General features: G+C 44.6%; 1 protein-coding gene across 4 annotated transcripts in view; it reads left to right on the top strand.

Annotated features, from left to right (window-relative positions):
• Window positions 1-14,789, top strand: part of LOC101288200 (zinc finger protein 470) — a 99,625-nt gene that overhangs the window by 78,865 nt on the left and 5,971 nt on the right. For 2 of the 4 annotated variants that reach the window (XR_007474247.1, XR_007474246.1), the window contains one exon: window positions 9,238-9,320. The gene's annotated coding sequence lies outside the window, so the exon portion shown is untranslated. Of the gene's footprint in view, window positions 1-9,237; window positions 9,543-14,789 lie in introns of those variants that run through there. The other 2 variants (XR_007474245.1, XM_033412036.2) reach the window with 2 other exon arrangements.

Below are 14,789 nucleotides of genomic sequence, written 5' to 3'. Positions count from 1 at the left end.
AAAAAGCCCCCAGGAACAAAGGCCCAGGGACAGAGAAATCAGTCCCCAGCTGCAGAGTGTTCATCATGCCCTTGACTGCTCCGTACTGCATCAGTTTCCTCTGGCCACCATCCTGACCCAGCTCATGGGGCTCTGGAGAGAACCAGGGCCTCTCACCTAGGCGCTGACCAAGGCCTTGACTGCCACTCTCCTTTGACACCTGTTGCCTGGGCTGGTGAACTGTGAGACTGCAGGAGCCAGATACCTGGGTTTCAATTCTGGCTCTGCCACTTACCTGCTGTGTAGCTTTGGGCAGGTTACTCAACCTCTCTGTGCCTCAGTTTCCTCATCTAGAAAATGGGCATAAGGTCCCCATCTCATGGGGTCATTATGACATTTCAACAAGTTAGTGTAAGTAACTCGTTATGAACAGTGCTTGCCATGTGGTAAGGGATATATGTTTTATTGTTGTTGTTATTTTATTATCGCCATCTATATATTCAACATTCTTCCTACTAAACTGGGCTTCCCTTTATTATGTTTTATTCCAGTACCCTACAAAGGATCTGGCTCACAACTAGCCACCCCCCACCCCCTCCTTTTTTATTATGCTCAAATACACATAAAATTTAACATTTTACCCATTTTAAAGTGTACAATTCAGTGGCATTTAGCACATTCATAATGTTGTGTAACCATTACCGCTATCTAGTTCCAAAACATTTTCATCACCTCCAAAGGGAAACCTTGCACCCATGAAGCAGTCCCTCCCCATTCCCTCCTCACCGCAGGCCCTGGCGACCACCAATCTGCTTTCTGTTTCCATGGATTTGCCTGTTCTGGACATTCTATACACAAGGAATCCTACACTATGTGGCCCTTTGTGTCTGGCTTGTTTCACTGAGCTGGGTGTATTTGAGGTTCACCCATGTGGTAGCATGTATCAGGGCCTCATTCCTTTTCATGGCTGAAAAATGTTCCATTGTGTGAACATACCACGTTTTGTTATCCATTCTCTGCTAATGGACATTAGGGTTGTTTTCACATTTTGGCTGTTGTAATGCTGCCATGAGTATGCATGGTCAGGTGCAAATATACCTTGCAGATATTGTGGGTTAGGTTCCCAACCACCACAATAAGGCAAATATCGCAATAAGGAGAGTCACACAAATTTTTTGGTTTCCCAGGGCATATAAAGTTATGTCTATATTATACTGTAATCTGTTAAATGTACAGTAGCATGATGTCTAAAAAAAATGTACGTATCTTAATTTAAAAATCCTTTATTGCTAAATAATGCTGACCATCATCTGAGCCTCAGTGAGTGGTAGTTTTTTTGCAATAGTAACACCAAAGATCACTGATCACCGTAACAAATAATTTTTAAAAGTTCGAAGTATTTCCAGAATTGCCAAAGTGTGACACAGAGACAAGAAGTGAGCAAATGCTGTTGGAAAAAGGGCACCAATAGGCTTGATCAATGCAGGGTTGCCACAAGCCTTCAATTTGTAAAAAAACGCAGTATCTGCAAAACACAATAAAATGATATATCTATATTTGAGTACATAAGGTGCACACACATTCTAAATACCGTATCTATGTGCATATGAGATGTAACCACACACTAAATACCATATGTACATGCATATAAGATATATAGAAACTGATATACATGACATGTGTATAAGATATATGCACAAAATATCACATATACATGTATATGTGGTTCAACCACACACTAAATGCCACATACATATGTATATAAAATATATGGGATCTTATATCTGTGTGCTATGGTACTAAATACCATTTATACCTGTATAAATGTGTAATGTGTAATCATGCACACTAAATACTACATAGGCACGTGTGTAAGATATATGTAAACTGATTATATATATACTACAGTTCTGAATACCATATACATTGGCATATAAACTATTTACACAGAACAAATACCATATATACATATATATAAGGTAAACTCTAAATACCATATACCCTGTAAATAAGGTGTATATATAAAGATATACTAAATGCTGTACATACATGTATATAATAAGGTCTATTAGTACATGCTCACATGAAATACCATAATTACATTAATACATGTAACTACACCAAATACCGTATATATGTATATACATGTACTCTAGTAAAAACTGTATTTCATTTACTCCAAGAGACCATAGGTTGAAAGAAAACATGATTTTATCTCACTAAGGAAAAAAAAGAAACTGCTAAATAAACCACAATATACCGTCAGTGGTAAGACACATCCTAATTTTGGAGATATTAAACTATGAAAAAAAAACGGATCTTTGAATTAAGGAGTAAAGTTGAATCACTATATGTTCGGACTGAAACGACCCAGGAACACAAGCTCTAACATTCTCTGGCTGCACCCCACTGCATGGCCTGGCAGATGCCCCACCCTGGAGAGCACTGTTCTGACAGAGACCAGACTCTGGATCCAGACTGCCTGGCTTCCAGTCTCGGCTCTGCCACATCCTAGTTGTGTGTTCCTGGGCAGGTCACTTAACCTCGGTTTCCTCCTGTGTAAGGTGAGGGACATAATACCCCTACTTTATAGGGTTGTGAGAATTAAGTGAGTCAATACAGATAAAGACCCCTAGAATGGTGCCGGACACGGAGCTTCCTGAGTGTGGTTGGTTATTAAGTCGCACTTAATAACCCCCTGGTGGTGATGGTGCGAGGGGGTGGGGTGGGGAGTCTTTTCGGTGCCTTAGTTATGGGGAAGTCACAGTGCGTACCGGATCAGGCTACTGCAAGGGTTTAACGAGCTGAAAGGGCGTCTCTCTCACTTCATCAGCATCAGCATCACCGGGAAAGCTTAGGAGGCCACGGCCCCGGGGGACACACCCAGGGACTCTGGGTCGGTCTTCCCGGGAGAGGGGGCCCGAGAATCTGCATCTCTGACGACCTCCGGGCGGGCGACGCTGGCACTGCTGGAGCGGGGCACCCTCTGCGGGGCGCGGAGTGAGTATTCAGCTAAGCACTCAGCTTAGCTGACTAAGCACTGAGCACTCAGCTCAACGCCCTGCACTGAGGAAATCAACGTTCCGTGACTGCCAGCGGCGGCGGGGCCGTTACTATTACCTAAACAGTAGCGAGAACGGAGCAGATCCGGCGGATGGAGCCCCGCGGAGCACCTCGGCTACAGGTGGGGTCCTCGCACCCACTGTCCAGGCGGGGAAACTGAGGCACGCAGGGGTGGGGCAGGGATTCAGAGCCCCCTCCGGGGTCCCTCCCGCGATCCAGGGTGCATGGTCCTCCCCGTCGACGAAAACCCGGCGGGGCCGCTGTGGGGTTCTGACCGCAATATGGCCAGCGAGAGCGCGGTCTGCACCTGCGCGGCTCGGCTGCTCCCGCCCCGCCCCCGCGCCGCGTGAGGCCACACCCACCCCGCGCTCCCAGACTCCTCCGCGCGCCGACCGGGGTGGGCGGGGACTGAGAGGTGGGAGAAGAAGAGGGATTAGTGGGGAGGGGGGAGATGGAGAGGGGCTTGGAGAGAGTGGGAGGGGAGGGAGGAAAGGAAGGAGAGGGAAGAGAAGAAGGAAGGGAGGGGGTTGGGAAGGAGAGCGGGGAGGGGAGGAAGATGCAGGAATGAAGAAGGGAAGAAAGGAATTGCTTCAACAATACTGAAAAAAACAACAAGAATTGATTAGGACTGGTTGGGAGACAGGTCTGCCCGGTTCAAATCCCAGCTCTGTGTCTTTGGACCCGTGTCCTAATGTTCTGAGCCTCGGTTTCCTCGTCTGTAAAGAGGTTGCAGTCACGAAACGTGCACTATAGATGGGGTTGTTGTGTGGATGACGTGAGTTAATTAGCATAAAGTCCTTTCAAAAGGAACTGGGGCCCGCAAAACAGCGCTGTCCTACCCAACTTTATGTACAGATGCGGAAGTTCTGTGTCCGCGATGTTCAGTATGGTGGCCACTGACCACGTGTGGCTCTTGAGCACTTGGCATGTGGCCATGGAACTGAATTCTTAGTTGTACATAATTTGATAAATTAAAGTTTTCATAGTTGCTATGGCTACTGGCTACTGCGTTGGACATTGTAGTTCTAAAGCCTTAGCTGTTTTCGTGACATATACTAAGCTTCTCGTGTTTTATAACAGTTTGATGGGGCCTCTTAAAACACCCACAGCAACCACAATAGCAACAGCACTTTGGGGGTCTTTTTTAAGTGCCAGGGATTGTCCTAAGGACTTGATGTGGATTAACTATTTGAATCTTCTCATAGTCATGAGACGTTGCCTCTCACTGGGTATAACAAGTCTTACTACTATTATCATTTGAGTGTGTACTCTGCCCTCCCCGAAACTCTTGACACACATATCATGTCATTTAACTGCAGGAGGAGAGGCTTAGGTATAATATATTTGGGAAAGGCCACAGGACAGGGTCAGCAAGATGGGAGTAGAACGTGGTTGCGTTTTGTCTTTATTTGGTTCTGCGCTAGAAGGTCCTGAAGCTTGCAGAGATGGAGGAGGCAGAGCAGAATCTGCCTGCCCTGAAGCTGCAACCACCGTCCCAGGGCATGTGTGTGGTCCTAGGACTGGGGCCCTCACGCTACCTCTTCCCATAAGCTTTAAAAAATTTTTTTATTTTTTATTTTTTTATTGCTCCTCTTTTCCCCCCATTTCCTTTTTCCATTAAAAATTTTCTCTGGGAACCCCCTGGCGGTCCAGTGGTTAGGATTCTGCGCTTCCACTGCCAGGGTCCTGGGTTCGATTCCTGGTCAGGGAACTAAGACCAGGAGCTAAGATCCCACAAGCCAGGTGGTGCAGCCAAAAAACAAACATACAAATATATAAATAAATATATTCTCATTTTCGATATTAAAAATGGCCATGATTTTTTGCAGCTTCTGCTCTCAGGAGCTGGACTCTGTTTTCCCATTCGCTGAACATGTGCTGTCTTTGTGGGTTGTGTAAGGTCGGATCTTAACAAACAGCACCGCGAAACAGAGGAAAGCTTCAAGTGAACTTTATTAGGGAGCGCTCCCGGGCGAGGTTCACTGGTCCGAGAGAAAGGGGGCCAGAGAAGTCGCACCCGGGGCGAGGGTTGGGCAAGATTTTATAGGGGAAGAAGGGAAAGGGGTGTGGTGAATCTGGGAGGGCGCAGGGTATTCCTTATTTGGTGGTCTTTTCGGGTATCCTGGGGGACCGTTAGTCCCGCCCCTCGAAAGGCGGGAAGGCTGGGCTGGGTTCAAAGTCCCCAGGTCAGTTCCTGGAACTGGGTGGTCCGGAATGTCTCCAGGGCAGTTTCTGGAACTGGGTGTTCCGGAAAGTTTCGGTCTGATGCAACCTGTGAATCTGATTGTGTTCCCCTGCCTCGGGCCAGTTGGCCTTACAGGTTGCTTTGACCAATACGATGTGGCAGAAGTGATGCTGTAGGATTTTGGAGGTTAGCCCTTCTGATTCTGACACCAGTTCCAATGTGTGTGTGTTTTTCCCAAAACCACCAAGCAGTTCTCTGACACCAGCTGGGAGTTGGAGACATTATCTACCTGGAGATAGCATCAGTTAGCGATACCAATACACCTTCCCAGAATGATTTCCCTACTGGCACTCCCCCTGCCAATGTATAAGAATGTCTGTCTTAATTACTGCCTGGCCCATTATGTGGGGTGGCTGGGCTGTGCGTTCCCTAGTTTTTGGATCTTAAGTACATGAAAGAAAGCCAAGGTTGGGGGTGAGCTGGTAGCGACTGCTCACTGTCCCGCAAAACGTGTCTCTACTTCTATTGTGCCAGAACCCCTAAGTTTTAGCTGCATTTCCCAGTCTCGCTTGTAGCTGGATGTGGCCAGGTAACTAGGTTCTGACCAACAAGGTGCAAATGACAGCATCAGGTTATAGCTTCCGGGGTGGACTGCTGCATTCAGATTCTGGCTTTGTTGTTCCCCTGTTAAGGAATGTTGGGAAAGTGACTTAATTTCTCTGAACCTCAGTTGCCTCATCTGTACAATGGGGATAAGGATAGTATCTACCTTATAGTGTTGTAATGAAGAGCAAATGAAGTAATACAGTGAAGCAATTAGAACAGTTCTTGGCACAAAAGTGTTCTATTATGTGTCACAATTATCATTATAATAATCTTATTATCACTTCCTAAGGTTGATGTGAGGTTCAAGTGCAACCGTGCTCCATGCCTATTATCAGAACAAATTTCCCTAGGGTTTATTGGTCTCCCACGACCAGGGAGAAATATTAGGAGGGAATTAAATCCATCCATCTCCCCACCCACTCACCTCCACTGGCATCATCACCCTAGGAGGCTCCATAGATTTTCCATTTCCTTCATCATAGATACTCATTTACCCAACCAATATTCTCCAATGCATGAAAATTCATAGAGGGAATTTTCCTTTTGCCGAAGTTTCTTTAAAGAGCTGCCTACAGGGAATGTGGGTGTTTATTTATAAGTGACCACCTGCTTTACAGAGAGAGGCAGGTGTGAAGTTGCCGTTTTTCACTGCTGAATTCAATGTATCACAGGGAGGTTGGTGTGAGCAGAAGTGTGTGGAAAGGGGGAGGAGAGAATTAGGTCAAGGAGCCTGAGGTTTTTTCCTTTCTTTCATCCTTAGTGGTGGAGGAGAGGCGGTTTTAAGTATGTGAATATGTAGAATCTCTGCATCTTCTGATAATCAGGCATCTCAAGAGACAAGAGGCTTCAGGGTGAGTGGAGAGTCATTCATTCAGTGAATATCTGAGCAGCTCCTCTGTGCCAGGCACTGTTCTAGGGGCTGGGAATCCAGCAGTGAGTAAACCAAAGCCCTTTGTCATATGGAGCCACGAGCACTAAATTCTGAGCGTGATCAGAGGTAATTAGGTGGAGGGTGAAGGGGAAGGCTACTTCAGCTTGGGCAGTCGGGGAGGCCTCTCTAAGGAGGGGATATCTGAGCAGAGCCGCAGTTAGCAAAGACCGCTGTATGCATATCTGGAGGAAGGGTAGCCTCTGCTCACCCAAGGTTCACTGGAACCTTGCTCAGAAGACAGGAAAAATAGGCAGCACCCAAGAATCTGTCCTTAGAAAGTTGGCTAAGTAGCTTAGGATTCATCTGGGTAAGAAATGGTGAGGAAGACTTGAATATACTGATATGGAAGGAGCTCTGGTTACAGTATTAAATGAGAAAACAAATGAACAATTGACCACAGTGTATCTTGTGTATTCTCATTTATGTTTTTAAAAAGTATATATATACATTATATACATAGTGCATATATATACTGTACATATATAACTATGTAACTATATATAAAGTATATATACTTATGTCTATGTAACTATATAACTATACGGCCTTATATATATAGAGAGAGAGACAGAGAGAGAAGTATCGATAGAAGAAACGCTACTACTTCTGTACAGGTTGTTAATCTATTGAGATGCTTCTCTGAAAGTTGGTAAATAGCTGCTGGCTGAAGACCTCTGACCCTGCTGCCTTGTCCTGTCCTACGTAGCACCCAAAGGGTGCCAGATGTTGGTGATTAAAATTCTCAGACTGACTCCTACTTCTTTACAGGCTGCTAATTTATTGAAACACCTCAGTGAGAGAGACAGGGCAGAGTGTACTTACTGTACCTCACCTGAAACTGGGACCCGCCTGTTGCCCTTCAAAAAGTAATGATGAAATCCTACAAGCCTATGGGACAGTGTAGAGAATAAGACAACTTACCTCCCATGTATTTTTTTTATTGACATATAGTTGATTTACAGTGTTTTGTTAGCTTCTGCTGTACGGCAAAGTGATTCAGATATACATATGTATGCATTCTTTTTATGTTCTTTTCCATTATGGTGTATCCCAGGATATTGAATATAGTTCCCTGTGCTCTACAGGAGGACCTTGTTGTCTATCCATTCTCTATATAACATTTTGCATCTGCGGATCCCAAACCCCCACTCCATCCCTCCCCCATTACCTCCCATGCATCTGCCACTCAGAACTATTTGATTTTTTTTAAGTGTGTGGGTACATGACTTTGATTTCAGAAAGAAGTTTTTTTTAAAGTAATTTAATATTTTATTTATTCATTTATTTTTGGCTGTATTGGGTCTTCGTTGCTGTGCGTCGGCTTTTCTCTAGTTGCAGCGAGCAGGGGCTACTCTTCGTTGTGGTGCGCGGGCTTCTCATTGCATTGGCTTCTCTTGTGGAGCATGGGCTCTAGACGCACGGGCTTCAGTAGTTGTGGCACGCGGGCTCAGTAGTTTTGGCTCGCGGGCTCAGTAGTTGTGGTTCATGGGCTCTAGAGTGCAGGCTCGGTAGTTGTGGCGCACGGGCTTAGTTGCTCTGCGACAAGTGGGATCTTCCCGGACCAGAGCTCGAACCCGTGTCCCCTGCATTGGCAGGCGGATTCTTAACAACTGTACCACCAGGGAAGTCCCATAAAGAAGTTTTAAATCACTGTACACCTCATGTCAAAATTGTATCCCAATTCTTTATTCATTTTATCCTAATGTTTTAAAAACATACATATTTTTCCACCTTATGCCTTTATTATTTATTTAAGAGCTTATTTGATACAACACTCAAAAGGGACAGAGAATATAAGACAAAAAACAACGTTCTCCTCATCTTCCAACACCGGATTCTCTTCTGGTAACCACAATTACCAGTTTCTTTAGAAACCTTCAAGAGATACTGTACACACACATGCACACACACAGCCCTCATCTTATCCTATCAGGCCCAACAAACCAGGGAATCAAAAGGTAGGACTGTCTTTCCCATTGCTGGTGGTCTGGATCTTTGGGAGGATGATGTGGGTTTCCATGGCAATCAACTGTCTCCTAGGGATGGAAAGAAAAACAGGTTGGCTGCCCAAGGATGGATCCAGGATCCTCTCTGGGAGGAGAGGACTCTTGTGGAGAACTGACTGCCATCCCCCAGCCCCCTCCCTGGGGAATTTACAAACCCTATTTTGGGGTGAGGCTGGGAAGGGGAGGGCTGTCTCTTGTGGTGGTGAAAAGCCTTCTGAAGTAGGCTGTCTGTGGGGTGGAGTAGACTTTAGAGCCTGTGAGTTTCAGGTCTGAATCACAACTCTGCTACTTACTGGCTGTATAAGCCAGGTGATCTGGTTTAATAGGGATCAGAAGGGTGACTGCTGTGTGCTAGACAGTGGGAATTAGGGGTGGGCAAGACCATTCATAGTTCACCTCTCAGAGAGGGACTTACCTTCTCCAAATCTCTCTTTTAAACTTATTATTTTATTTTTCTTTCTTGACAGTCAACAAGTACAAACATTTTCTCTGTCAAAGATCAAGATTTCCTGCTGATCTCACTTCAGCAACCCTAGTCTCTGCTCTAGAGGTGAGTGACTGCTGTGGATTTGGGGTGCACTGGGAGTGTGCTATTACTTTTCATTTACATACATCTCTGTGCCTACAGAAGGAAATGGAATTTGTGTGTGCATATCTGCAAACGCATTGATACTGGCCTGACTTTCCTTATCTTGGCTAATATTACCCATCCCATAATAACAATGTCAAATGCATATCAGCCTCTTACTATGATATACGCACTGTTGTTATTGACTAAGTTGTCATAATTAAATCGATATGTCATATTTCATTGATGTTAAGGTGCACTTTTAGTTTTTTTATTGCTAACATCTGTGACATTGAAATACAATGGTCAATGTTTGGATTTTAGGATTTTTAACTTCTTATTTGGTAAGCAGTACACGTGGAAGCAAAACTGTCACATTCACGGCGTGCCATAGTCCAGGAAGAAAAATTAATTTACACCCTGAGATTAACCAAATACAACAGGGTCATCCTATTTAGTCCTGATCCCCCGAAAACAAAAAACTTCCTGTAAACCTGGAATTTAAGCAAAATCAACTTTATCCGTGAGTTTTGCCATGCTGAAATTTGAGGGTCTGTCATGAACTTTCTGACTGTGATAATCGTTTAACAAAATTAGTGGTTTTTTTGGGGAAATTCACTGGAAGTTCAGCGACTTGAGTCCTTCAGTGAAAGGACTCAGTGCTTTCACTCCCGGGGGCCCGGATCCAATTCCTGGTTGGGAAACTAAGATTCCGCAAGATGTGCAGTGTGGCAAAAAAAAAAAAAAAATTAGTGGGTTTTCATCATGAACAAACAAATGTAACCTTGATAAACTCGGTAATGTCTTGTGAGCTTTTTCTTTTAAATACGTTTTGTGTTTTAAATTTGGCAAGGCTTTACATACACATCTATGCATCCATAGAAAATATCTGACATTGTTTTACGTGTTGTTGGTTTTTTCATATAAGGGATGTCACACTCCATCTGTGGCTTTGCAATGTGCTTTTTTCCCATACAATGATGTGTCTTTGAGACCTTTCCATATCAGTCCACAAAGATCTATTTTGTTCTGTAAAATGAGGATAATAACATCACCCTATGGATAGCATCTTGTTGAGGACACGATAAGCTATCAATAAATGTTACTTGACTTATAAAGATTCTGTCTTTAGAATGTGAACCCCATCAGTCAGACCACAGAAAAGCTCTGTGGGCACGTATTTCTCTAAGCAGATGTGGGAACTCTCTGTCATTTTATATTTCACCCTAGACACCCCAAGTGACTGGATGCTTTAAGGTTTTTGGCAACTAAGTGAGTTTTTCTCACATCAGTCATTTTACTTTTTGCCTGCAGAGTAAACTGAAGAATCTTCAGTAGTCGTGAAACAAGAAGGTCTTTGGCAGCAGATTGCCCTGGGTTAAATCATGGCTGTGTGGTTTACAGTTGAATTTGGGTCTCTCTCAAGGGGTCTGAGGCTTCCAAATGATTACTGTTTGGAAATAGCCTAAGTGTCTGCTAGTTGGGGGAAGGGCCACGGTAAATAGATGCAACCATACAATGTGATTAATTTTCCCTGAAATTGTTAAAAGGGATAAAGTAAGTTCTTATCCTTGTGGGGTGATCCTTACTGACCAGATTCCACGCTTGGTGGCACACAACCCTGCCTTCTGGGCCACCACTGACGGACTGGAGGAGGGAACATCACTTCTCCTTGCCATGACGTGGTCCCATGGCAGAGTCTTTCTCAGTAGGGATTCCATGACCTTGGAGGACTCAACCGGGCAAATCTTGGGCTGCATCCAGCCAACTGATGTGCTTAGTTCAGTTCACTCATTTTCTTTTTAATTTAGTGAGTTACCAACTTAAAATATTGGGATATCTTGTGTTTACAAACATCACCTTTCATTCATTTAACCCTTCGAAAAATTCATAGACCATCTAGAAGAAGTGTCCTAGATGCTGGAGGCTTGGGGATGAAATAGAAACAGATAGTCCCTACCATCATGGAGCCTAAATTCTAGAAGTTGAGACAGACAGGAGGCAAGAAAAATATATAATGTAATGAGCTACAGCTTCTTTAGAGAATTTGGAATATCAAAACCCACTGGGCTGACAATGCCATGAGAGGACAGAAAAGTATGTAAGAGCCAGATTTCAGTGTCTCTACCTGATCAACGAGCTCAAATCAAAGCCGCAAACCTTCCTCCCCCTTGAAGAGGTGTGGAAATCATCCATTTAGGAAAAGGGGAAATGCCTCAGTCCTCCTGGGTGTCCCCTGCAAAATCCATCACATGGTGGGTGCTTTGTGAATGTCTGTCTCTTCATAGTGGTGGGAAAAGCTGTGGCTTCCCTGGTGACCAGATCTTTGGGAATGACAAACGTGTTCATTCATTCATTCATTCATCAATCCAAGAATGGTTGGATTTTACCCCAGGGACTCATTTTTTAAGATCTTACACAATTCAAAACCTACATAATTCAAGACTAGTCCTAACAAAAGATGGCCGGCATGTTTATTCACCAGCTAAGATGATACGAAAATAACAAACACAGTTTACACAATTGATCATATTCGCAAGTGTGGATTTTTGAGGAATTTTTTTTAGTTTTTTTCTAAATTTATATATATATATATATATAATTTGGTTGCGCTGGATCGTAGTTGCAGCAGGCAGGCTCCTTAGTTGCAGCATGCGAACTCTTAGTTGCGGCATGCATGTGGGATCTAGTTTCCCCAGGGATCGAACCCGGGGCCCCCTGCATTGGGGGTATGGAGTCTTAACCACTGCACCATCAGGGAAGTCCCGAGGCATTTTTAAATCACAAGGCTTCTTGTCATTTCAAAAAGTGCCACCCAAAGCTCATGATTTCAAATGTTTGAAATTCAGGTTGGCATGAAATATAGCCGTGATGTATTTATATAAATCTACAATAATATCCCTCTTGTAGCCCCCACGTCACAACATAGAAACAAAGGGCTCGTCACTCCCCATCTCATTTCCCTGCCTCCCCCAATCCAACGTAACCAACAGCCTGAGTTCTGGCACATCTTTCGCTTGTTTTCCTATATTCAGAGATGTTTTGGAAACTTCGTGTTAATAATTCCAGTAAGATGTAGCCAGGTCCTGCAGTCCTAAGAGCCAAAGCTGCCTCTTAAAAATGACTGCAGATTTTTTTTCCCCTCATTTGCTTTCATTCTAGAGCGCTTTGTTTCCAGGCAACAGCGGGGCCTTTCCCAGGAGGGTGGGTACTTTGAAAAAGTGACAGAGAGAGATGGAGGGAAGGAGGGAGGGAGGAAGAGAGAGGGAGAGAGAGTCTCCAGCTCTTGTTCCTAGAGGTTTAGTACCACGGACAGCTCAGGAGCGGCCGGTTCAGCACCACGGACAGATCCGCCTGAAGGGTTTCAGAACCGCGGACAGTACCGGGAGCCTACTTTTGTCACTGCCCCTGCTAGATGCCTGTGCTCTTTGAGCAGATTTCTGAGCCCACTCCTAACCCTCACCCCCAGAGTCTTCGAATCCTGATATCTGAGTAATCCGGGTTCTCCTGGTGCTGACCTCAGAAACTCGGGTATCGAACACTTAACATGCCCCAAAGGGAATTTTGGATTTTCTCCACACACAAAAACGTGACCCTACTTAATGCACTGCAGGACACTCAGCTGGTCAGGTTCATAGCCCAAAAGTCGTCCTTGATTCCTCCCTTTCACTCTTCCCACTCCGACCATCTGTGAGGGCTCTCAGCTCCACCTCCAAAGTATTCCCTGAATCTGTCCACTGCTTTCCACACGCACTGCCACCACCAAATGCAATTGTTTCTCACCTGGTGTACAACAACCTCCTAACTGATCCTTTGTACCTATAGCCCCTTCTGTATCATTCCTTACATAATAGTTTCAGTGATGCCTTGAAAATCTAAATCAGATTATATCACACCTTTCCTCTACCCTTCCATCGCTTCCCAACACACCTACAATAACATTCAAAGATGTTACTGTGGGGCTTCCCTGGTGGTGCAGTGGTTGAGAGTCCGCCTGCTGATGCAGGGGACACAGGTTCGTGCCCCGGTCCGGGAAGATCCCACATGCCGCGGAGCGGCTGGGCCCGTGAGCCATGGCCGCTGAGCCTGCGCGTCCGAAGCCTGTGCTCCGTAACGGGAGAGGCCACAACAGTGAGAGGCCCGTGTACCGCAAAAAAAAAGATGTTACTGTGGGGGACTTCCCTTGTGGTCCAGTGGTTAAGACTCCACGCTTCCACTGCAGGGGCAATGGGTTCAGTCCCTGGCTGGGGAACTAAGATCCCACATGCCATACGGCACGGCCAAAAAAAATAAATAAAAAGATTTTACTGTGGCTTTCAAGACCCTGGAGGCTTCTCTGACCCTATCCCCCATCACTGCCTCCTTTGCCTGACTGCTCCGGCCACACTGGCCTCCTTGTTGTCCCTCTGGACCTTTACACATGCTGTTCTCCCTGCCACAGATTCTTGCATAACTGGCTCCTTTCCACCTTTCAGGATTTAGCTCAAAATGCCACCTCTTCAAAAAGACCACCTCCCATCGAAAGTGGCCTCACCATACGTCATGTACCTCATAGAACTAGCACAAACTATATTTTATTTTATTGGGTTTATTTTTTTGGGTTTATTTGTCCGTTGTCTGTTTTCATCACTAGCAGGTAAACTTCATCAAGTCATATATCTTGATTGTCCTAGTCACCCAAGACAGCATCTGCCACGTAACAGCTGTTTCATAAGTCTTTGTTGAATGAATGAATGAATGAATAAATTGTCAGCTACTCATGGAGCCCCAAAGAGATGTCAACAGCACCCAACTTCTGGTAGAACGGTGGTCATCTGTGCTGGCCCAAGGTTTGAGAGCTGTGTTGCCAATCCCCAAGATGACCCCTAAGTTTGGTGATTCACTAGGAGAGCTCACTGAACTCATCACGGCTGTGGTTTATTCCAGTGAAAGGATACAAAGCACAATCAGCAAAGGGACAAGGCTCATGGAAATAATACATCTTTACCCTTTACCACAGCCTCACGGTAATCAGAGTTTACTTCTCCACGCCCTGGCTTGCCATGAGGCTACAGCAAGAGGAAAATGTGTTATGCTACAGCAGGAAGATGAAAAACGTGGGCCAGTAATTCAATTTACCACACCAAGCAGCAGCTTCTAGCTATGATTTATTAATCCTGATTTTATTTCCTTTTTTTTTTGTAATGGCACATGAAACTGGCTTTCGGTTTATAAGGCTGCTCTAAAGTTTCCTTTGTAAAGGTCCTTTTGAAAGGGTTTTACAAAACGAGATCATTTACAATAAAAATATTAGATAAATGACTATTTACTTATATTCAGATGTTATGTGGAAATGGAAACAGTCATAAGGTGGTATCCATTAATGCAGAGACATGGCAAACGTTGATAAAGAGATATATGAATGACGGAAGATTGAGAAATTTGAGAGTAAGACATAGAATGAGATTCTAG

The sequence above is a fragment of the Orcinus orca genome, chromosome 20, assembly GCF_937001465.1.
Source record: "Orcinus orca chromosome 20, mOrcOrc1.1, whole genome shotgun sequence".
Classification (NCBI taxonomy): Eukaryota; Metazoa; Chordata; class Mammalia; order Artiodactyla; family Delphinidae; genus Orcinus; species Orcinus orca.
This window is presented reverse-complemented; position numbering and strand designations above follow the sequence as displayed.